At 37.9% G+C, this 24,466-nt stretch overlaps 1 protein-coding gene across 2 annotated transcripts in view; it reads left to right on the plus strand.

Moving 5' to 3' along the window:
- The window catches only part of Arsb (arylsulfatase B), a 149,827-nt gene that overhangs the window by 94,529 nt on the left and 30,832 nt on the right, over positions 1-24,466 (plus strand). The gene's annotated exons all lie outside the window — the stretch shown is intronic.

Here is a 24,466-nt window from a genome sequence, read left to right on the forward strand (position 1 = left end):
CAAGTACTCAAACCCTGGTCTTTGTGCATGCTAGGCAAGCACACTACCACTAGGCCAAACTCACAGCCCACAGCTTTGGTTTTATCTCTGTGTGTATGAAGGGAAGTAGTATTGAGACTATATACAGTTTTCAATTCTGAAAGTTCAAAGACTGATTTGGCCTTACTGAAATCCCACTTGCATTGCTTGGCCTGTGGCCTCCTCCTCCATCTTCAAGGCCAACAGTGGAACACTGAATCCTTCTGGAAGCACATCTTCCATCTCTGCTTCTGTCAGCATGTCTCCTCTTCTGACCTCTTCTCTTTTTCAGTTTCTCAGGAATCAAGGTCATGAGGCCCAGGTAGACAGCCAAACCTCTCCCTACCAAAATCAGCTGTTTAGCAGTCTTCATTTCATTTCAGCCTGAATTCCTGTTTGCCTTGGAACTTAGCCCAGTCACAGGTCCTGGGGAATAGGTTCCAGATACCTTTGGGGGCATTATTCCATCTACAATGAACACCTTGGCTGTTACCCCAGGCTTTATTTTTACAAGTTAAAGAATAGCCTATAGCCTAGAGGGGAGCAAGAATAAACAAATCAATGGTTTCCCTTCATTTGTAATAATTAGTACACATCTAGGACTCTCCTAGCAGAGGATTACAATAGCTTAAAACCTAGATACATAAGGTCATATAGGATGAGACTAAATGAAATGAACTCTAGGATATGGAAACAAGAACTTTATCTTGTGTGATTGTTGTTCTTAATGTACTATTTTATTTCTCTTCTCTTTTGTTGCCCTTTGGTCAATCTCGTATTGTTACTGTATCTGACTTTGTTACCTGGTATATTATATATATGTTTATTTGTTTATTTGAAATAGAAAAGGGAAGGGGGGAAAACAAGATGATTGGAAGGGGTTGGGGGGAAGGAAATGGGGACAAAAAACATGAGAAAGGTTATCATTATGTGAGAAGTAATGCACCTACTACTTGACAAATGTAATTGTAACTCCTCTATATATTACCCTGACCCCCCAAAAAAGTCTGGCAAGCAAGCACAAAAAAAAGAAAAGAAAAAAATAGTTGAAGACAACAGTGGTATACAAATGTTATGCACTGTACTTAATTACCGGGCTGTTTCCATAGTCAGATAGAGTTGCTCTAGAATAGAGGTGTGACTACCACAGGCTGGCTGTTAAGGGGAAGGGGACTTGCTCTGCACTTGTTGAGGGGGAAAAAGCTAGCACAAGATGTAGAAAACAAAGTATGTGTGTGCCTGTGTGTCTGTCTGTTTGTCTGTTCCTCTGTTCAGGAGGAAGGCTTATTTTGTCAGATTCACTCAGGAGACAGGACATGATTCTGTATGCACTGAAAGAACTTTGTATAATACTTTTGTGCAAGTAATGTGTATATATTTTGTAATATACAGAAATCTATGATGAAGGTAAAAATCACATTAATCCACTATCCTGCCAATCCCCCAAAATGGCAATTGTAAATATTTCAATGTGTTTTTTCTATTTCTTTCTTCTTTTTTGCTGCTTTTCCTTATTAACACACAAAAATAAAATGTATCAGTCAGGTCATATATTTTAAATTAGCGTTAGCATAAATGCATTTGGACATTTATCTTAAAATTCATATACAACAACTTTATTCATGCATGGGATAGTTTGGGTTTTTTGTTTGTTTGTTTTTACCAGTCCTGGAGCTTGAACTCAGGGCCTATGCACTGTTCCTGATCTTCTTTGTTTTTGTTTTTGTTTTTGCCAGTCCTGGGCTTCAACTCAGGGCCTGAGCCCTGTCCTTGGACTTTCTCAAGGTTAGAGCTCTACCACCACTTCTGGCTTTTTTCTATGTATGTGGTACCGAGGAATCGAACCCGGGTCTTCGTGCATGCTAGGCAAGCACTTTAACCACTAGGCCAAACTCCCGGCCTGTTCCTGATCTTCTTTATGCTCAAGGCTCGTGTTCTACCACTTGAAATTCTCACAGACTTTCCTGCCCAAACTGGCTTCAAACTGTAGTCCTTAGATCTCAACCTCCTGAACCGAGGATTATAGGCATGAGCCACTATTACCCAGCTAATTTATCTCCTGCTGTACAGTTTTCTTTCCATGTACATTTGGCGACTTTGGGGCCCATTACTAGTTCTTGATGTTTTTTTTTTCATGATAAGGAAAACTATTTTTCTCATCTGTTTGTAAGAGCTTTATATGTATTAAAATATTTAGTCTTTGTGATCATGCAGCAAATATTCTGTTGTTTGACTCTTTAAATACAAATTTAAAAGTTTTATAGATTTTTACCATGTTTTAAAAATAATTTATCCTAAATTCAAATACTCACCTGTTTTCTTCTCATCTGAAAAAGATTTAATGTTTATACCTAGATTTTTTTAATGTTGTAGGTATAACAAATAATATGCAAAGTCAGTTTGCAGGTTAAAAGTATCAACAGTATAGCAAGATGCCGATGGCTCATGCCTGGAATCCTAGCTACTCAGGAGGCTGAGATCTGAGGATCAGGGTTCAAAGCCAGCCTATGCAGGAAAGTATATGAGACTCTTACCTACAGGAAACTAGAAATGGTGCTGTGGTTCAAAGTGGTAGAGCACTAGCCTTGAGTGAAAAGGCTCAAGGACAGTGCCCCAGTCCTGAGTTCAAGCTCCACAACTGACAAAATACAAAACAAAAAATAGCAACAGTGAGACTGGAGATTTATAACAATATCAGATCTTCTCCATGAGCAAAATATGTCTCTTAATTTGTAATGCATACGTCAAGTGATGGTAGGATTGTTTAATTTTTCTCTTTGTTCTAGAGCCCGAATTCTGTGAATTTAATGCTTTTACCCAGATTTTCAAATTTATTTGCTTTCATTTGTTCAAAATAATTTTTAATAAATTAAGCCACAGGAAATTGCTGATGTTTGATTTTTCAGAATCTATAAATATAGTTTCACATGGCTCACACAAATACTATATAATCTCTTTTCATGTCATCTCTTAGTGCTTTTTATTTTTCCATGACTATTATTTTGAGATTTTTTTCTATTTTATTATTTTTTTCAAAAAAATAATCTTTTTTTTTTTTTTTGGTGGGTCATGGAGCTTGAACTCCTCCTGGGCACTATCCCTGAGGTCACTATCCCTGAGGCACTATCCCTGAGGTCCTTGAGCTGAAGACAGATCAAGGCTACAACCCTAGCTCTGGGCCTAGACGTTGTCCCTGAGCTCTTCAGCTCAAGGCTACTGACCAATCCTTTAGTCAAGCCCCACTTTCCTTTTGCTAGAGGTTATTTGGAGATAAGAGCCTCAGGTTCTTTTGTGCCTGGGCTGGCTTTGAACCTTGATCCTCAGATCTCAGCTTCCTGAGTAGCTAGGATTACAGGCTTGAGCCATTGCACCCGCTTAAAAAAGATATTTATTTATTTATTTTATTGTAATTAATAGAAGGGTTACATTATATTCACCAGATAGAAGGTGCATTACTTCACAAATATTGATACCCTATCTCATGACATGGTCCCCATTTCCCTCCCCCCACCCCCCACTCTTTTTTTTTTATTTTTTTTATTGTAATTAGTAAAAGGGTTACATGATATTTGCCAGATAGAAGGTGCATTAATTCACATACATTGATACCCTTTCACATGTCTTGGTACCCATTTCCCTCCCCCCCCACACCCCCCACCCGTCTTGGTTTTCCCCCCTTCCCTATCAAATTTCAAATATCCAAATACAAATAAATTCAATATATCAGATAACAAAGTGAGATACTATACCAATATGAGATAACCAAGGGACAGCAAAGGAGATGAGAGACAACATAAACATAGTACATTAAGGACAACAATCATTCATTATATGGCTTTTGTTTACAGCTGACCCCTAGCCCTTTACTTATCTTGTACAAGTGAAACTTGATCCTCCTTGAATAGCAGCTCCTCATCTCTATTCCTCTGCAAATCCTGCAACTACCACTCTTTGGAGAAATATCAAGTCCTTTATTCATCTTTTAATGAGGTTACTTCTGGTTTTGCTGTTGAATTGTAGAACTTTCTTAACATCTCTGATGTAGTGTTTTAACTCTTCATCCCTTTGTATATGACTTGCAAATATTTGTCTTATCTTATCAGTTGCCTTTATATTTCCCTTTTGACCATATTATCATTTATACACTACACACACACACACACACACACACACACACTTTATTTTCACTTTTCTTCCAATGAATAAAAAAAGCCAGGTTAACCAAGATTGAGTGCTTTGTACAATATGACTTTTCTGTGGAGAATATAAGCTTTGTGAGAACTCAGCTGATAAATGACAAGAGGCTTTCCTTATCTCACCCTTGGGACACAAATGAACATTCTTCTCAGCTGGAGGCAGAACCTCTGGCTTGAGTATTCAGACAAAGAGATACAATTAGGTCCCAATGGCCAGAGTAATGACCCATTTCTTAGTCACTCACAAGCTTAAGTGCAGTTACATCTGGCCAAGGAGTACATGGCCTCATACTCTGACTCTGCGGCCCTTTCCCCCAGAATAATTTCTTTATCCAGTAAACCCTTAAATAAAAAGGATAACATAAGCAGCATTACCATGAGGATGATATTGCTATTGTTCATGGAAATAAAAAAAATGAGTGAATTATGTGTTCTAGGATAAAGGGAAATCTAACTTTACAATAAGTTTTATAGAGGCTAGAATTTCAGTACTTCCTTTTAACTAGAAACTCAGTGAGCTATAGAGTATCTCAGAAATCATGTTATGAGTCATTAGAGACTGACAGACTTGTTTTGCATTTGGTTCTTTCTAATCCTTGACCTAGCTGAAGCCGGGGTGCCCTCTCCCAAGGAGCCAGTCAAACACTGCTTTAGGTGTTGCTGAGAAATTGTGAGTCCAGTTTCTTTAGTTACTCAACAGGAAGGATATCTTCCATGGGCCTGACTCAATCAGTGATGGCAAGATTTGCAAAGTTCTTCCTTACAAAGAGAAATACCAGAACTCAGAAAGAGAGCAAAAGATATGCCCCAAATCACAAAGCAAGTGAAAATGCTGTCTAGCTCAGACATTTTTCTTTTTTGAAAACCCTGATCTTGATACCCAGCACCTACTCCCAAAGTAGGACATTAGGAAAAGTAGTGAAATTCTGCCTACATGCCACCCTGAGCTGCCCAGCCCCACTGCATGCACTGGGGCCACAGGGAAGAGGCAGAACCAAAAGAATAAGAAGCCCATCGTGTGGGCTGAACATGCTCACTTCTAAAGTACAAGAAGCCAGCTAGCACTCAGCACATCTTCCTAGCTCCTGTCTTTAACTCCTGCACTCTCTCTGCATCCCCTCTCCCTCCTGTGTACACCTTCTGTGTATTCTTGACCTGCTGAGACTCTTCATTGGTTCATAAGAAGCATAAGACAAGAGACCAGTGGGAGAAGCATGCTAAACACTGGCACTTAAGCAGTTTTCTGTTTATGAGAAGAGCAGGAGACAAGAGATGGCAGAACAAAAGTTTTAAAGTACAAGGTCTCTGAGAGCAATACCCCAAAGGCCAACTATAAGGTGATGTCCCCTGGAAGGACAGGAAGTTCAATGCCAGCAGAGAAGGAACATGCAAGGTCTTCCCAAGCCTGCCTTTGCTCCATATCTGCATCAAATGTTCCCAGGCAGGATCACTTTCAAGGCTGTCCCCCAGAACATAGACTCTACCATGGAGTTTACCCTAGTGAAGGCTCTTTTCTTTTTCTCATTGTTCTTTTTTAAACTATCAATAGTATATGTTTTTCCCTCTTTGAAAATACTATCTAAACCTATAAAATTATCGATGTATACTTTGCCAGCCATATCCCATATATTAATAAATTTTACAACTTTATTATCATACATTTATTATCATTATATCTTTTAGTTTTCTTAAACCTCTGAGTTGTTTAAAAATGTGTTTTGAAACCTGGAAATATATGGCTTTTCTCCTTTGTTTTAAAATTATGTCTTAAAATTTTATTATCGTCAGAGCTTGAAATTATCTTGTTTTTTTTTCAAACTTTACTTTAGCAGAGTAGTCATTTATTCCTTTTTGTTTTGTTTTTGTCTGAAATTTTGTTAAATTTAGGCACCCCAGGTCCTTTTATCTCTTTGGATTAGTATTCTCAGTATTGAACCTAATAACCTTTTTACATATAGTCTTTTTACATTCTCATCTTCGAATACAATTGTCTTTGCATATAAAGCCAACTTTGTTATAATTTTTCCCTCACCTACAATAATTATATAATTCAAGTCTTTTTCTTCAGCCCAAGAACATTTCCATGTGATATAAAAGACTTTCAGTTACTCATTCAGGAATACCACCTACATGTATTGGATATCCATCAGCCTTCAGTATTTTGCTCTTTCACTTGTCACTTTCATCTCTTTAATCCTTGTCCCATACAATCTCATTGTTTTTATTTACTTTTATTTTATTGCTAGAGATCAAACTAATGGCCTTTGTATATGCAGTTCTGTAACACAGAGCTATATTCACAGCCCCTGTTCTCTCCTTCCCTCTCTCTACCCCTTTCTTCCTTCCTCTCTTCTTTCTTCCTCCCTCTTTTTCTCCTACCTCTCTTTCTTTCTCTCCTCCCCTTTCCCTTCTCTCTTTCCTTCTCCCTCACTTTTCCATCTTTCTGCCAGTATTAGAGCTTAATAACCCTTTACCATTTTTGCTCAAAACTGGCACTCTACCACTTAAGCCACACCTCCACTTCCAGCTTTTTGTGGGTCCAGTGGGACATCTTAGTAAGAGGCAGGCTCCAGGTGGTGTCTGTATTTCATGAAGTCATTGATCTGGAGCCAGCTTTATGGTTTCTTCTTAGCTTGGACTGTGTTCCTCATATGCAGGTGACTGTACCCAGACTCTTCCCTGTTGCTTCTGTACACTATATATACCCATGCATACAATCCTTCAGTCTAATGTGTTAGAAATGCTTTTGAGTTTCTTTTTTGTAGGTGACTCCTAATACTCTTAACCCATAGTGACAAAAGAAGTTCTCAGTTGGACTCTTCCCCTTCTGTCCTATAACCTATCCATCCTTAATTCCAATTAGGAATGCTTGTACATATCTATTATAGTACTCCCTGTCCCTTACTTCCTGAAGAACCAAACTTTTTTCAGGAAAGGAGCTTTGGTTAGTGTCAGTATGTGAGCTATGAGGCATAAAAGGTACTCGGGCTAGTTGTCCTCTGCCATTTCTACCTGCAAATAAGCAGTAAGACTATTGAAAGAAAATGTATGGAGAAAAATTAGTAGTTGTTGACAGTGTTTAGGTGCTATAGAGATACCTCCTGTCTTCTATATCTACCTTTTTCCTTTGAGCACATAATCAGTTTTACACAGTAGTTTTTAAAAATTAAGTTTAACCATGACAGATATTTTTTCTTTCGTGCTCATGATGTATCCAAGCAAGTAAACAATGGCATAACAAAATGTACTTGTGGAATAATTGCCTTTTTTATTTAAAAAAGTAAGAAGAAATGAACTAAACAACCTGGGGGGTTGAGGAAGTTGGGAGGGGAAAAAACTGGGAGAAAATGAGAGAGGGGAGTAACATTGTTCAATAAGAAATGTACTCATTACTTGACTAACATAACTGTAACCCCTCTGCACATCACCTTTACGTTAAAATCTAAATTTAAGAAAAAGGTAAGAAAAAATTTAAAGTGAGATTAGATGATTGTAATACTTAATGTTAGTGAGTAAAGTGAGATATAAGAAAGCTTTAGTTTGCAAAACAAAACAAAAAAGAAGGCTTTAGTTTGCTTAATTGATGGGAAGTTTAAAAAACTTCTTAAGTTTGCTTGATTCTGAGTCATAAATTTATAGTAACTTGAACAGGAAGTCATGACTATTCCAACTACATATTTTCATTCCTGGCTCTTTCTTTTATATCATTTTGTAAAAACTCCTTCCAAAAACAACTTAATGCTTATCTGACTTGGATTTCCACTCAAAAGAGAAAAGATGTAATTAAAAAAGGCAAATCAACTCAAGTACCATTTTCTTTATATTCTTTTGAACTGAAATATAGGAATTATTTATAACATAAAAATATTTTTAAAAGTTGAGGATTGCAGCTGGGTTGTTTCTTGGACAGCTTAGCAAATAATACTTTTTAACTGACTATTAACAATTAATGTTTTAATATGTTAGAGATAAAAAAATCTAAACTTTCCCTTTTATCTAACTTTAGATTTATAGGGTTATTTTTTTGAAAGCTTTTCACACATTTTAAAGTGTAGATGTTACCCTGAATTGAGCTCAAAGAAACAGACTTTTTGCCATTGAAAATTCATTCATTCATTTACTTATTTTTTATCTTTACTTAGTTGTACAAGTTAAGTTTCATTTAATAAAACAGTATCTGAATAGTATACCTTTTAATCTGTGCCACCTCCTTCTACAATCTCCTTTCCCTTCAACCACCCCTTCCCTTACATTTCTCAAATTTGTGGAATATGCAGTGAATTTTTTTTAATATTTTTTATTGTAATTAATAAAAGGGTTACATGATATTTGCCAGATAGAAAGTGCCTTAATTCACATACATTGATACCCTTTCACATGTCTTTTGGTACCCATTACCCTCCCCCCCCACCCCCCCACCCGTCTTGGTTTTCCCCCCTTCCTTATCAAATTTCAAATAACCAAATACAAATAAATTCAATATATCAGATAACAAAGTGAGATACTATACCAATATGAGATACCCAAGGGACAGCAAAGGAGATGAGAGATAACATAGTACATAAAGGACAATAATCATTCGTTATATGGCTTTTGTTTCAATATCCTGGAGGTCCTTTCAATTAGCTTCATACTATATGGCCTTATGTATCAAGATTTTGCTCTATTGCAGATCTCTGCTAGTAGAGCCCAAGGTTTCTACTGATTATGACAAATGAGGGAAACCATTGAGCCTAAGTTCCTTTGAGTCTGGCTTACTTCACTTAATATGATTTTTTCTAAGTCATTCCATTTCCTAACAAATGGGTGGATGTCGTTCTTTCTGACAGCAGCATAGAATTCCATTGTGTACAAATACCACAACTTGTTGATCCATTCATCAACTGAGGGACATCTAGGTTGGTTCCATATCTTTGCTATGGTGAATAGTGCTGCAATGAACATTGTTGCGCTAGTAGATTTAGTATGCCCTTGTTTCTGGATGGTTGGGTAAATGCCAAGTAGTGGAATTGCTGGGTCATAGGGGAGTTCTATGTTTATATGCAGTGAATTTTTGACTGCATTCTTCCTCCCCTCACACTTCATTGTGTACCTCATTCCCCTTAGCCCAGCCCTTTGGAAGAACCCATTTCTTAGTGTTTATTTTGTTGTGCTTCAACATTATATTTTAAATGAAAATATTGACAGTGAAACTAGTTTAGAAAAGAAAGAAAAGTCACTAGTGTTTTGAAAGAATATGTAAGTAAATCTAAAATCTATGGTTTTTTTTTATAAATTTACATTGTCCCCTTTAAAAAATACATTTTTCATGTTGTTGGTAATTAGACTACTTCAATAATGGCATCTTTTTCATTATGTAGTATATTCTTTCTTTTACATAACTTGATGTCATTGCATCAAGTTTTGGTGAGTAAGCTGAATGAAAACCCAACTGTGTAAATTTAATTTCCCTAAATCAAATGTATTTTAGACCTTATACCTACTTTTGAACATTCCCAAAAATTTATATTGCCTGTAGACTGCTCTATTTCTAGAAACAGAAATATGTGACAGAAAAATTCAGTGTTACTAATTGTATCTGTCAGTTATCAATGCAGTGTTCCTGGAAAAAGAGTAACAAAGCAACCCTAATTCCAGTAGAAGGAAGCAAATTATTAAAATCAAAGCAGAATTAAATGATTTGGAATCCAAAAAAAGTATAGAAAGAATCCACAAAACAAGGAATTGGTTCTTTGAAAGAATTAACAAAATTGACAAACCCTTAGTAAATCTTACCAAAAAAAAGAAGAGAGCATACCGAAATAAACAAAATCGCAGACGAAAATGGTAATATCACGACAGAAATTACCAAGATCCAGAGTATCATGAGGGAATACTTCTCAAACCTTTACTCCAACAAATTTGAGAATCTAGAAGAAATAGATGAATTCCTAGTCAATATTAACATACCCGCATTGAACCAAGAAGAACTGTCCCAACTAAACAGGCCTATTTCAAGCACTGAAATAGAAATGGCAATAAGACATCTTCCACCTAAGAAAAGCCCAGGGCCAGATGGATTCACAGCTGAATTCTATAAGGTCTTTAAAGCAGAGCTCACACCAATACTCCTCAAGCTCTTCAACAAAATTGAAAATAAAGGTTCTTTACCAAACTCATTCTATGAAGCCAGTATAACCCTCATCCCCAAACCAGACAGAGCTTCATCAAAGAAAGAGAACTATAGACCTATTTCTTTGATGAACATCGATGCAAAACTTCTCAACAAAATACTGGCCAACCGTCTACAACAACTCATCAAAACAATTATACACTATGATCAAACAGGATTCATCACAGGGAGGCAAAGCTGGTTCAACATACACAAATCAATTAATATAATTCAACACATCAACAGGAGCAAGGACAAAAATCACATGATTGTCTCAATAGATGCGGAAAAGGCATTTGACAAGATCCAACACCCTTTATGTTAAAAGCTCTGGAGAAACTAGGAATCCATGGAACATTCCACAGCTAGTATTATACTTAATGGCGAAAAGCTAAAGCCATTCCCTCTAAAATCAGGAACGAGACAAGGATGCCCACTCTCTCCACTCCTTTTTAACATAGTATTAGAATTCCTAGCCAGTGCAATAAGGCAAGAAGCAAGCATAAAGGGGATCCCAGTAGGGAAAGAGGAAGTAAAACTATCCCTCTTTGCAGATGACATGATCCTGTATCTAAAGAATCCTATAGACTCTACTCCCAAGCTCCTTGAGCTGATTCAAAACTTTGGAAGGGTAGCAGGCTATAAAATTAACCCTCAAATATCAACTGCCTTCCTATATGCCAACAGGGAGAGGAATGAGGCAACAATCAGGAAAGCAACTCCTTTCACAATAGCCTCAAAGAAATAAAGTACCTAGGAATTAGCTTCACTAAGAATGTAAAGGACCTTTTTGATGAAAACTTTAAAACCCTGAAAAAGGAAATTAAAGCAGAACTGAGGAAATGGAAAAACCTCCCATGCTCCTGGATTGGAAGAATCAATATCGTGAAAATGACAATCTTGCCAATGGCTATCTACAAATTCAACGCAATACCCATCAATATCCCAATGTCATTCTTTAAAGAAATAGAAGAGGCAATACAAAATTTCATATGGAATAGCAAAAACACTTCTTAGCAGAAAGAACAGCGCAGGAGGAATTTCAGTACCAAACTTTAGACTCTATTACAGAGTTATAATTCTCAAAACAGCTTGGTACTGGCACAGGAACAGGCCTGAAGACCAATGGAATAGAACTGAGGACCCAGATATTAACCCACAGACCTATGGCCACCTAATCTTTGACAAGGGAGCCAAAAAAAATAGAATGGAAGAAAGACAGCCTCTTCAACAAGTTGTGCTGGCAGAACTGGTTAAGCACCTGCAGAAAACTAAAGTTGTATCCTCCTTTGTCACTCTGAACTAGAATTAACTCCAAATGGATCAAAGACCTGGAGGTAAAAGCTGACACACTGAAAACTTTACAAGAAGGAATAGGAGATACACTAGACCTCCTTGGTACAGGTCGAAACATTCTTAATAAGGACCAAGAATCACAACAAATCAGAGAAATGCTGGATAAGTGGGACTGCATTAAACTGCAGAGCTTTTGTATGGCAAAGGACATAGCTAGTAAATTAATTAGGAAGCCTACAGAGTAGGAGAAGATCTTCACCAACCATACAACAGACAAAGGCCTCAGATCTAAAATATATCAACAGCTCAAAAAATTGAATCACTCCAAAACTAAACTCCAAAGAAACAACCATCCCATTAAAAAATGGGCCAAAGACTTAAAGAGAGTCTTCTCTGAAGAAGAAACAAAAATGGCCTATAGACACATGAAGAAATGCTCAACATCTCTGGTCATAAAAGAAATGCAAATGAAAACAACACTAAGATTGCACCTCACTCCAGTTAGAATGGCCAGGATCAGGAAAACTAATAACAAGAGATGCTAGAGGGGATGTGGCCAGGAGGGATCACGGCTACACTGTTGGTGGGAGTGCAAACTCGTTCAACCACTATGGAAAGCAGTGTGGCAGTGCCTCAAAAGGCTAAACATAGAGCTCCCCTATGACCCAGCAATTCCACTACTTGGCATTTACCCAACCATCCAGAAACAAGGGCATACTAAATCCACTAGTATAATGATGTTCATTGCAGCATTATTCATCATAGCAAAGATATGGAACCAACCTAGATGTCCCTCAGTTGATGAGTGGATCAACAAGATGTGGTATTTGTACACAATGGAATTCTGTGCTGCTGTCAGAAAAAACGACATTCACCCATTTGTTAGGAAATGGAATGACTTAGAAAAAATCATATTAAGTGAAGTAAGCCAGACTCAAAGGAACTTAGGCTCAATGGTTTCCCTCATTTGTCATAATCAGTAGAAACCTTGGGCTCTACTAGCAGAGATCTGCAATAGAGCAAAACCTTGATACATAAGGCCATATAGTATGAAGCCAATTGAAAAGACCTCCAGTATATTGAAACAAAAGCCATATAATGAATGATTGTTGTCCTTACTGTACTATGTTATCTCTCATCTCTTTTGCTGTCCCTTGGTTATATCATATTGTTACAGTATCTGACTTTGTTATCTGATATATCGGATATATTTTTATTTGGTTATTTGAAATTGGATAGGGAAGGTGGGAAAACAAGATGGGGGAGTGGGGGTGAGGGTAATGGGGACCAAGACATGTGAAAGGGTATCAATGTATGTGAATTAATGCACCTTCTATCTGGCAAATATCATGAAACCCTTTTATTAATTACAATAAAAATATTTATAAAAAAGAAAATATTCCAAATATATCGAAGCAATCAAAGCAAGATGATTTTAATGATGATCTGAAGAAGAGATTTATTCCTTCTTTTTTTGTCCCCCTGGAGTTCAATGACATCGACATTCAGAAAGAAATTCAAGCTTCCAATCAGTTATAGTGAGCTGAGTATCACTGCCCTAGAAGTGGTTTATAATTTTAAAATGAGGTAAAAGTCTTCTCTGAGATCTTGCTTTGGGCTTTTGAGTTCTAATTTCTTTTCAATATTTCCTCTAATAGATGTAGACGAACTCCCACAATCCCCTCATAAAATACACAGAGAAAGAAACACATAGAGAAACCACATGAATAGTCAAATCAGTAGATGTGTGAAACATGTTTCATTATTCTCTCCAAAGGACACAGAGCATCCTCCCCCAATGTCATCATGAAATAAACCTATCTTGTATCCTGGACTTATTTAGCCTGCCATCTCACCTCTGAAAAATAAAAATATGAACACACCTATAACTTCAGAGATTATGAGAAAGTATAATTCTTTACCCATTGTCAGAGGATAATGGTAGACTTTAATGTTTCTATAGTTTCCTGGAGAATCCAGAGTTTAGGAAAAAAACAAATTGTGCCATATTTAAGAGAAAAAGACTAAAATTTATTTGTAGTATCATATCAGTTTTATAGAAAATAATAATGGAAGGAATATACGGAGATGGCCCATTTGTTTGGGGGAGTAAGACTGTAAATGACTCATTATCCTTTTCATTTTACTCATTGTATGTATTACTTTCACAATTAAAAGTTTTCACAAATAAAAAGGAAAAAGGATGAACCAGAATAACAGCAATATTCACAAGACAATATGTTGGAAATGGACTTTACAACTTGGGAGGGGGTCGGGGGAAGAAAATGGGAGAAAAACATAGGAAGGGGTAACAATGTTCAAGAATTAATATACTCACTACCTTCTGAATGTAACTGTAACCCCTCTATTTATCACCTGATAAATAATTTTTTTAAGTACAAAAAAGAAAAAGGGGGGGCCGGGAGTTTGGCCTAGTGGTAGAGTGCTTGCCTAGCATGCATGAACACCCGGGTTTGATTCCTTGGTACCACACACATAGGAAAAAGCTGGGAGCTGCTGAGGCTTAAGTAGTAGAGCTCTAGCCTTGAGAAAGTCCAAGGACAGTGCTCAGGCTCTGAGCTTCAAGCCCAGGACTGGCAAAAAAAAAAAAAAAAAGAAAAGAAAAAGAAAAAGAAAAAAGAAAAAGAAGAAAAAGGAAAAAAGTCAAAGCAATCCTATGATCAGGTTGAAGTCTTCAGAAACCATACTTTGCTCCCACCCCACCCAAAGTATAGTAATCTTTGTTTAGGGAATTGAGCTGTACTTAATTGTTTAATGTCTTCATGTAATATAAATATACTGTTTTGATAACAATAATACATTAGAGTGTCTTGAGAAAAACCAAACTCATCTGTTTTTCCAAAATCTGTATTTGATTAATTCTGTAAAGAGCCAGGTCAACGTTATTCCTTAAGCCTTATTATTTTAACAAAGAAGCCCAAGGTTTCCAGATTTGTTAGAAAATTCATTGTTATGGCAAAGCAGCAAAAGGTCACAAAATGCCTCCTTCTACTAAAAAATCTCATATGAGAAAAACCTCTGTTTCTCAACAGTTTATTACCCCAGCAGAATCAAGAGAAATCACTGACATTTCATATTTTTGTGCTTCAGGGGAAATAAATGTTCCATAGATCATGGAGAAAAAAATGACAAACAAACTAATGAAAAACAAATATACTTCTGCAGCATACCAAGCTATGCCAGCTCAAACACAGTCAAAGTCAGCTTTTACTTCTCAGGTCCTTCCAACTCGGAAGAGTGACAGCTTCCATAATGGCATCAGCGCTGTAGTTACAGAAAGCTGAACACACACCAAAGGATCACAAATTAAAGAAACATGCAGTACAAAAAAAAACAGAAAGAGAAATCCTACCATATCAAGACTATTTCCTGAATTTTCCCTGTAGTGGGAAAGTCATTGCTGGCAAAATGTCACTGAAATCTTGAGCCAGTAAGTGGAAGCATTTTAGAAGTTCTCACAGTGCTTTATACAGAATTGTAAGTTGACTGAATTTAGCAGTGCTCAGTTTTCCCACATCCTAAAAATTCCTTTAATTCTGGCCCATTCATACCATTAAACGTCAAGAAGTTGTTTATATGTTCTTTCTTTGTGTCTTCAGTTTCATTGATTAACAAGCTAATTTTATTTATTTTTTATTTTATTGTTGGGGTAATGTACAGAGGGTTTGCAGTTACCCCTTCCCATGTTTTTCTCCCATTTTCCCTTCCTCCTTCCCCTCCCATTCGGTCAACAAGCTAATTTTAGTATTAACTACATTTCCATTTTCCTTAATGTTTAGATATATCACTTCTGATAAAGCCAAAATTCATTGACACTTAGGCCCAGCCCCTCTTTATAGGATAACCAATGTTAACAATTTGACCTTCCAGAACACTGTATATGTGCTTACTTCTACAATATGGAATCATGGAGTTACATGTATGTATATAATACTTTTTTCACATAACTGATTTCATATAAATGTAGGGCATTTTTGTTTTTGTTGTTTTTCCTGCTTTTTATCCCTCTCAATAGTCTGTCTTGGAGTCTTCCTATGTCTGTTAGTATAGTTCATTAGTAGCTCTCAGGCAGGGTTGTTTTGTCTCCCTACACCTTACCTTCCACCTCCCTGCCAGAAGAAATTTAGAGATGCCTAGAGACCCAAAATATCTCAAAATCATTTGGTATGGGACAGGACAGACATGTATGTTTCTTGTCAGTTGCTAGTGGCTATCTGCTTGTATGAATAATTTTGTGTGGCCCTCAAATGATATTATAAACACCCGAATGACCCATGGCAAAAAAAAAAAAAGGTTTACCATCCATGATGGGTAGAGACCAAGGTTGCCATCAGATATCCTATAAAGCACAAAACAGTCACAAGACAAGGAAGTACCTGCCCAAAATGTTGAAGGCCAAGGTTCCTGTAAGGTTGAGAAACCCTGATATGCTTCTACTCGCTTTTTTAACTGCTGCATAACATGACTTAGCTAGTCATGTCCGGGTATTTGTATATTTAAAACATGACTATTTGTGAGTGTTTCTTCAATTTACTTTGCACTCAGCTGCAATCAGCTGAACATTCCATCTTAGAGTGTTCTGGGTGCTATAACAAAATACCACAGACTGCGTAATTTGTAAATGATAGAAACTTGTCTCTTCCATTTGAGAGGCTAAGAAATCCAAGGTGCTAGTAGATTTAGTGTCTATAGAAGGATTACTCTGTGCTTCCAGTATGGTGCCATGATTCTACATCATTGGGAGGAGAGGAATGTGATGTTCTCATGTAACAGAAAGGCTACATGGCAGTAGCAACGTGTCATTGAAATCTTGAGCTAATAAGAGATGTATATCTCCTTTGGGCTTTTTGGTAAGAACTCTAGAACATGGTGGAAGAGCTCCTAGTGTCTTATCTATCCCCTGCTCACTTCATCTCTGAATACCTTGGGGTTTAAGTTTCATCATATGAATTTCAGAAGGCTACATATATGCAAACCACAGCATCCTCTGCAGGATATCAGAGGATTGCCTAATCCTTTGACTTCTTTTTCATGGAGGATATATTCCTGTCCCCCTAGCTCTGCTCCTACCTTTCTACTTCTCATGCCTCCTGTAGTGTCAGGCTGACCAGCAGCACCCATTCCTGTGCTCTTGTGTTTTCTGGGTACTGTGCTAGGCACAGGGCATGTGGAGGTAAACAGTGCAAGGTCCCTGCCCTGCAGACTCTCTGGCCTAGAATGAGTGTTTATGTCAAGTTTGCTGAGTGACTTAATAGATGATTAACTATAGTATAAAAGATTGTGATTGAATAAAAAGGCTAACTGTAGTTTAAAAGATTTTAGAGGCCAGCAGGAAATGTTTTTCTTTCATGATTCAGAATTTACTACAGTTTATCTTTTTGACTCTTCTCCTACTTACATACATTTCGAAAAAATAAATCAAGAAAAAGACTTTGCTTATTTTTGTCCCCCTACTGCTCTTTTTTCCTGCCTTTATACAATAACTGTATTGTTTCATATTCACTTGCAGAGAATGCACTTGGCCTCTGCAAAATTCGGAAGGATCACATTAAGAAAAGTAGCCTTGCTTGCTGATGGCTGAGGGGTGGGAAAAAAGATTGCTCCAAAGTTTTCTTCCCCTGTGTCTCTCTTTAGCCTCTTTTGGGAGTATGGAATCTTTACCCTCTGTAGCCTATCTCTCCTGAGAGGAGATTCCAAAAGTGCACTAAGCTGAAACTGCCACCTGGTCTTCATCTCACTGGATCAAGGGACCTTAAGCACCTGAAACCTGACAGCAAAGGGAATCTCAGCCATAAATCCAACTGAGTGCTGAAACTAAACTCTTTAATTGTGTACTGGATGCTCACTCTGCAGACCCTAGTTAGGAAGATAGAAAGATAACGCAACATGACTCCACCCCCAACGAGCTGACAGCCTTAAGATGAGTCAGGGATATATAATATATATACTATACATATACATATATACACATACATATGGCCAGCCACTTTCCATGCAAAACTGAGTAGTTAGCTCTAGAAAGAGGATTGAGAAAAGTGGCTTGTGGAGAAAGGGAGGATTAGATATGATACAGGGATCAAGAAACACACTTGAAAGTCATTTTTTCTTTGTTACAAGAAAAGAAAAGCTTTATTTGATTGATTATTTCCATTTAAGTACAAGGGAAAGGGATTTCTGAAAGAAGTACTGGAATATCAAAGAACTGAATTCTAGAGCATCATTCTGCTGAGCACCAGTTTGGGTGGGGCCCCAAATCTTAGAAATGGGAGCTTTTAATCTTAGAAATTTATCTCAGACGTAAAATGTTCATCTCAGATCTCACCAAAAAGTGTCCAGTATTGTAGCTGTCACTGTTTTGTGATTGTTTAAGGCCAAGCTGTTCTGGTTTAGTAGCAAGGATCTCATTTCTGTTCAAGTCCATGACCAGATCTTAAAGGCACACATACACATTGATCATTCCAGGTCTGACTGGGAAATTCCGCAAGACCTCTGTATACATTTGTTGATTGTGTGTGTGTGTGTGTGTGTGTGTGTGTGTGTGTGTTAAGAGGAGAAGGAGACAGAATCTTGCTATGGAGCCCAGGCTGACTTCAAACTCACAATCCTCCAGCTGTCTGAGAGCTGGAATTACAGGCAAGTACAACCACACCTGGCTTACTTACATTTATCATTGCTTACCTACTTTTTATCTTTACCTACTTTTTTTCTTTTTGAAACACAGTGAGTCCTGGGGATATAAAGAGCATAGCTCAAGACAGATGCTTTTACCTTAAAGTATCAAAGTCACACTAAACAATGAAAGCTTTGGCAAATATAAGGATTGGGGAGGGAAGCACAAACCAAACAGAGAATTAAAACACAGGAACAAATGGGTCAGTGAACAAGGACCGGTATCTTGTTTACTTTTGCTCTACTAAGGTCATGATTTAGATCTTAAATGTTGCTCCCAAAGCCTATGTTGAATCCTTAGTATTGAGCTGATGGCACTGTTGGGAAGTAGCAGAAACCTCAGGTATAGTGCCCTAAAAGGGTACAGTGCCACACTAGCCCCTTTCTCTCTTCACTTTCTGGCTGTTATGAAATGAGCAGTGCTGTACTACCACAGAAAACCTACTGTGACACTTGACCTCCCCACATACCCAGAAGCAAAAGGGCCCTGGTGCCCATGGATTGAAATCTCTGAAACAAGATAACTATTTCTGCCTTTTAAGCTAATTTTTCTCAGGCATTTTGTCATAGTGACAGGAAGCTTACTAACACAACCAACGCTATCACAGCCAATTATCTCTCCAAATATAGACTTCACTGAGTTACAATTAGAAGTATTTCTGTAAAAGTAGAGCCATGGCATTCATAGCCTGCTGCTACAATCACAAATTGCACACATTTGATAGCTTGAAATCTCCCATTTATTACTTCTCAGTCTATACATCAACAAGGTAGGCATCTCAATTGGTTTTTTGCTGAGCTTCCTAAGGCTGAAAACAAGGTGGCCATCAGTTTGAGTTGTTACTTAGAGGCTCTGGGAAGATCTGCTTCCAGGTTCACACAGACACTGGAAGACAGCAGTGGCTGTGGATGCCAGACTGAAATCCCTATTCTGTCCAGAGAAATGATTTTTAGCTTCTCAAGTCTTTGCCTCATGGCAAGGACTCTAAGTTTTGGACAGAGAACCTTTTGTGCTGTTGCATATATCTCATGTAGAGTTAATGATTGCCTTTTCTTCAGCAGCAGGCTAGAGAAAATACTGTTTCCAAAAGGTTCCTGTGATTAGTCTAGGCCCACCCAACTCACTCTCTTACAGATCCTAAGGTCTGCAAGAACCCCTCTTGCACCTAATGTAAAGTGCTTACTTAGCACTACCAAAGGTCATGGGAACCACTTTACTATTTGTCCATAGCTGCCCAGGAGTTTGCTCCATTTAACCTTGAAATGACACTTGGATATTGTAGGACTAGAAAAATGTGACTGAAGGGAGGTGAGACAGTGACACAGGAGATGTCAGAGAATGGCTTTTGGAGATAGAACCAAACAACTGCGTTGATAATGAAAACCTGTCAGTCAATATGCACTTTCATGGGGGAGCACAGCTTCTTTTCTAGGGCTAATTAGGTAACAGAATAACAGAGGAGACTGAGTCTCTGTCTCATAAATGTTCACTGCTTAGAGAGATTCTAAGAAATCTCTTCAAGTACAAATGCTTTCCTGATGTCCTTTCACCTATCTATATTTGTTTCATAGGCTGGCCTGAGCAGCTACAGTTGTTTTAACTGTCACCAACTTTCTTACTAGTATGTAATAGCAGGGGAGTTGGAAATAAGAACCGGGGGCAGACCTCTGTCCTAATGTAGTCCTGAGAGAAGATGCAGGTGACCCTGAAACATATCGGCAAGATTAAGTCTGCAACCAAGGGGTAAAGGACCAAGGGGTAAAGAAGCCCAGGAGGCTGCCTGACTCCAATCAACCATGAACTACCATAGAAAGACATTTCTTACACTGTTTCAAACCAGTTCCAGAAAGAAGAACTTCTCTCACCCTTTTGTAGTTCATATTTCTTGATTTTACCTTTTCCCTTTATTCATCTCTCTGAGGAAATAGAGTGCAAATCCCTCACACTTATTTTACAATAATTGTCGCATGCAATTGTTTCTGGCCATTCAAATGAATAATGTTTGGGTGCTAGCTTATTGCTCAATGACATTTAGACCTGTGGAGAAAAACAGGAAGTCAGCTAAAAAAAAAAAAAACAGACTTGAGTAAGCCATCTCCAGGAAAAGAAGGGTTAAGGATGATAGGCTCAGATACTTTCTGCCCTTTTTTTTGGATGTTACCAGTTGCATAGTTCAGTGACTATACAGATATAGCCTGCCCTTTATTTGCCAAGTTGTACTTCTTAGCACAGAAGGGAATATCTTGTTGTAGTTTGAATATAGCACTCTGAAAACTTATGGGTCTCTACTTCATATGACTTGTTCTCTCCTATTTTGAACCTGAGAATCCCAGTGACAAAGGTAGAAATCAGTTCACTAGACAAAAAGCAGTCAAGGAATAAGAGGGATAAGAAGAGATGCTAAAATCCAAAATTTCATATGGAATAATAAAAGACCCCGTATAGCAAAAACACTTCTTAGCAGAAAGAACAGCGCTGGAGGAATTTCAATTCCAAACTTTAGACTCTATTACAGAGCTATAATTCTCAAAACAGCTTGGTACTGGCACAGGAACAGGCCTGAAGACCAATGGAATAGAACTGAGGACCCAGATATTAACCCACAGACCTATGGCCACCTAATCTTTGACAAGGGAGCCAAAAAAACAGAATGGAAGAAAGACAGCCTCTTCAACAAGTTGTGCTGGCAGAACTGGTTAAGCACCTGCAGAAAACTAAAGCTGGATCCTTCTTTGTCACCTTGCACTAGAATTAACTCCAAATGGATCAAAGACCTGGAGGTAAAAGCTGACACATTGAAAACTCTACAGGAAGGAATAGGAGATACACTAGGCCTCCTTGGCACAGGTCGAAACTTTCTTAATAAGGACCAAGAATCACAACAAATCAGAGAAAGGCTGGATAAGTGGGACTGCATTAAACTGCAGAGCTTTTGCATGGCAAAGGACATAGCTACTAAACTAATCAGGAAGCCTACAGAGTGGGAGAAGATCTTCACCAACCAAACAACGGACAAAGGCCTCATATCTAAAATATATCAACAACTCAAAAAATTGAATCACTCCAAAACTAATCTCCAAAGAAACAACCATCCCATTAAAAAATGGGCCAAAGACTTAAAGAGAGTCTTCTCTGAAGAAGAAACAAAAATGGCCTATAGACACATGAAGAAATGCTCAACATCTCTGGTCATAAAAGAAATGCAAATCAAAACAACTCTAAGATTCCACCTCACTCCAGCTAGAATGGCCAGGATCAGGAAAACGAATGACAACAGATGCTGGAGGGGATGTGGCCAGGAGGGATCACTACTACACTGTTGGTGGGAGTGCAAACTCGTCCAACCACTATGGAAAGCAGTGTGGCAGTGCCTCAAAAGGCTAAACATAGAGCTCCCCTATGACCCAGCAATTCCACTACTTGGCATTTACCCAACCACCCAGAAACAAGGACATACTAAACCCACTAGCACAACAATGTTCATTGCAGCACTATTCACCATAGCAAAGATGTGGAACCAACCTAGATGTCCCTCAGTTGATGAGTGGATCAACAAGTTGTGGTATTTGTACACAATGGAATTCTATGCTGCTGTCAGAAAGAATGACATCGCCCCATTTGTTAGGAAATGGAAAGACTTAGAAAAAATCATATTAAGTGAAGTAAGCCAGACTCAAAGGAACTTAGGCTCAATGGTTTCCCTCATTTGTCATAATCAGTAGAAACCTTGGGCTCTACTAGCAGAAATTTGCAATAGAGCAAAATCTTGATACATAAGGACATATAATGTGAAGCTAATTGAAAGGACCTCCAGGATAGTGAAACAAAAGCCATATAATGAATGATTGTTGTCCTTAATGTAGTATGTTGTCTCTCATCTCCTTTGCTGTCCCTTGGTTATCTCATATTGGTATAGTATCTCACTTTGTTATCTGATATATTGAATTTATTTGTATTTGGATATTTGAAATTGGATAGGGAAGGGGGGAAAACCAAGACGGGTGGGGGGTGTGGGGGGGGGAGGGAAACGGGTACCAAGACATGTGAAGTGAAAGGGTATCAATGTATGTGAATTAATGCACGTTCTATCTGGCAAATATCATGTAACCCTTTTACTAATTACAATAAAAAAAAAGAAGAAGAGATGCTAAGGACCTGGCTACTTGGGACGAAGAGAAGAGAATCAAAGATCAAAACCATTCCAGAAAACATTGCTGAGACTGCCTGAAAAACAAGCTGTGCAGGAGTTCATATTTATAATACCAGCTATTTGTGAGGTGGAAATAGGAAGATAAAAACTTGGGATGCCCAGGCAGAAAGTTTGTGAGACAGTATCTGAAAAAAACAAAATACAAACTAAAAGGATATGGAATGGATCAAGTGATAGTAAGTGCCTGCCTACCAAGATTGAGGAGGAAAGCCAAGGAAAAAATTCTCAGAGAAATGGAAGAGTAGAAGAGGAAGAGGGAGAGGGAAAAAGAGATTGACTATACAAACTCCTAATTAAGAGTTTAGGGAAAGGACTGGGGATATGGCTTTATGGAAGAGATCTTACCTAAACTGTATAAGTCCCAAGTATAATGCCCAGCACTAGAAAGAAAGAATTTTTTTTTTGCCAGTCCTGTGCTTGGGCCCAGGGCCTGAGCACTGTCCTTGGGTTTTCTCAAAGCTAGAGCTCTACCACTTGAGCCACAGCACAACTTTTGGCTTTTTCCTATATGTGTGGTACTGAGGGATCTAACCCGGCTCTTCTTGCATGCTAGGCAAGCACTCTACCACTAGGCCAGACTCCTGACCAAGAAAGAATTTTTTTTTTTTTTTTTTTGCCAGTCTTGGGCTTGAGCTCAGGGCCTGAGCACTGTCCTTGGACTTTCTCAAGGCTAGAGCTCTACCACTTGAGCCTCAGCACCACTTCTGGCTTCTATGTATGTGATACCAAGGAATTGAACCCAGGTCTTGGTGCATGCTAGGCAAGCACTCTACCACTAGGCCAAACTCCCAGCCCCAAGAATATTTTTAAGGAAGTGGTATACCATATTTTGCAACTACAAGACTAGAAAATAAACATTCACTTTAAAATAACATCATGTTTAGAAAACTTCATGAGTAGATCACGGAGTTATAATCATAAAATTGAATACTTTTAATTCATCATGTTATTTTTTGTTATTGTTTTAGTTTGATTTGGGAGGGGTTATTTTGTAAAATACTTACATAGTCAACAGATACTTTTTGGTACCAGTTCAGTTCATGGTTGCATGAGTCCTTCATGGTCCTTGTACACAGTGGCTGTCAGTCTTCAGAGTACAGGAAAGTTGCCTGGCAGCATGCTTATGGTATGGCTTTAGGGGCCTCCCTCCTTACAGTTCCAGAATCACTGAGCTACATTTTCATGAGACCCCTAAAGGCAATTCTGTGATTCAAGGACCCTACTTTGTGAAATTTTGTTATCGTTTCTTGTCCAAAGAACTCATCATTGAGTTATGGGATAGAGCTCTGACTTATATCGAGAAGAAACAACAGGAAAACCAGATAAGAAAATACTAGTTGAGAAGAGGAAGCCTAGTCTAATGTGAAGTTCTCAAAAGATTTCAAAAAGAATTGGGTTCTAACTGGAAAATATACGAATAAAAGCAAGTGGCCTTATGTTCTGGCAGTTAACTCAAAACAATGTAGGGGAGACTGAATTAGTACCTTCTCATTATTTTGCTGATTATCTTTCTTGAACCAGAGCCTCATTCTTTTTCATTGTTAGGTTGCTTTCAAGAATATTTTGTAAGAGAATGCACATGAACATGTAAAGAGATTAATCATCATTGAAATGTATCCACTGAGTTATGTATAATTTCATCTTGATTTGTTTAAACATCTATGTTGTTGAAAAATTATATGAATTCCAAATGTCTCTTTTTATTAAGTTCAGATGCCATAGCTTTCCATTACAGTTTTTCTTTCTTCTGTGTGTTTTCCTTCAGAAGTAGTAGGCCTATAGACAGCTCAGACTTGCACTGCAAATTAGTGAAATGGGGTCACAAAAGTAAACATGGCCTTGTAGAACTTGGACCCTTTGTATCATCATATAACCATGCCCAGTGCTGCTTATTCTCATATTCC

This window comes from Megascapheus bottae, chromosome 4 (assembly GCF_031878675.1).
Source record: "Megascapheus bottae isolate mThoBot1 chromosome 4, mThoBot2.hap1, whole genome shotgun sequence".
NCBI classification, from domain to species: domain Eukaryota; kingdom Metazoa; phylum Chordata; class Mammalia; order Rodentia; family Geomyidae; genus Megascapheus; species Megascapheus bottae.